This window comes from Psammomys obesus, unplaced genomic scaffold (genome assembly GCF_907164565.1).
Source record: "Psammomys obesus unplaced genomic scaffold, mPsaObe1.curated_primary_1811, whole genome shotgun sequence".
NCBI lineage: Eukaryota > Metazoa > Chordata > Mammalia > Rodentia > Muridae > Psammomys > Psammomys obesus.
In genome coordinates, this window is record NW_026596120.1 from 8,574,032 (window position 1) to 8,575,850 (window position 1,819).

Sequence of the window (1,819 nt, forward strand, 5' to 3'; positions counted from 1 at the left end):
ACATACATACATACATACATACATACATACATACATACATACATACACACACATAAATCTTGGTGGATGGAACATACTCTGAAGGGCAAGTTCCAAACCACCTTACATACATGCATATTCATACATATTGGCAGATGGAACAAATTCCAAAGAGCAGCTTCCAAACCACACTTTTACTCTTTTCCCCGTATCTTATATATCCCAGCAAAATCTTTCAAGCAGTACAAAAATCACAATATGGTTACATGCTATTTTTCTTACAGTGAATGATTGTATGTAAGAAAAACGTGTTCCCCAATACTCTCACATGATCGAATGTTTTACATATTATGAGAGAACAACAAGTTATTCCCAAGAACCCATATACATTTGTAACTAAGCAACTCGTTTATGTACTAACAAGGTGAGCAAGCAAGCCTGATTTTCCTTACTGACAGGCTGCAGTTTGTAGTCACAAAGAAAGAATCAATTATCTTAAAAGTAATCTTATAAAAAAAATCCTTAAAGACTCACAAATCTAAACTTTTATACAAAAAAACATCAGCCATCTCTAATTAAAATCTTTAAGGTGCACACCTCTTCATGAGTACTTTTTATTAAATTATAACAGGAAGCTGAGGGCAAAAAGAGGTCCAAGAAACCTTGAAGCCCAGTTTCAATGAGAGATCAGCTAGTACTGCTCTGGGCTACTGTTTCTCTTCACCATCCTTAAAAAGTCCCTGGCTTTACTAATAAGAGTGTACTTTTCTGAATGTCAGATTATTACCTAAGATTTTCTACATCAGAGCCTCTAGCAAAAACATCCTTACCTAACCTTCCTAAACAATCTATTTTTCCAATTGTTTTCCTAAGGGCAACGGCCATTGCTAACAATCTACATCTGTAGGTTCTTTTCAAGGGTGATGGCTAAATCATTAATCGGCTCCAGCAGCAATGTCTGAAAGAGATCAAGCATTGCTATTCGTAGGTGCCAGTGATACTGCTCAGTGAGGGGCTGGAAGCCCCTTAGAGTTTTCATACATTACGAGGGATGTGGTGACCGTAAGGGCAAAACAAGCAGAGCTGTGCTCTGTAACAGTATGAAGTCCTCAGGACACTAGTCCTCGGGGCTACACCTCTCCAAGACAAACGCCTCATGATTGTACTAACCGGTGCTCAGCATTCCATGAGTTCTAGAGCTGTTTGGCTGTTGCTCCTGCAAGTCCCCTGACAACCTCCTTTATAAAATGTCCAGGGCTACAAACACTTCACGCTGAAGTGAATTTATCGGAATACTACTCCAGGGAAATGGATGAGTGGATTAGAACTCTCAGCCACGTTTCTCTAGCTGCTTCGGTTAGTCACTTCCCCATCCATTAAGTGACCTCAGGAACCATCCTTGTCCAATGAGCTACTTCTGGATGGGTGTGCCTTATAGAGATGCCAGAAACCAACCCTTTTTAGCTCTAGTCAACATGCATAGGCCTAGGAAAGAAAAGAATAGAATACCTACCCATCTGTGACTCCTTAGTGCGGATGAAAGACTTTCTTATATAAATTAATACACAAGCAAATAACCAGGATTATTCAGATAAATTAGTATATAATAAGCTGCACATATTTAAAGCATATCACTTGCTAAGTTCTTAGATATATACACCATATAACCATATCTATAGTCAGAGCAATGACTATGATCACCATCCCAAAAGCTTCCTTGTGCTTCTATATATATTTGAAGGCTGTGGGTGGTACAGGGCTTGTGTGCATGCTTATGTGTCTGTGGGTGTGCATGTGTGTGTGTGTGTGTGTGTGTGTGTGTGTGTGTGTGTGTGTGTGT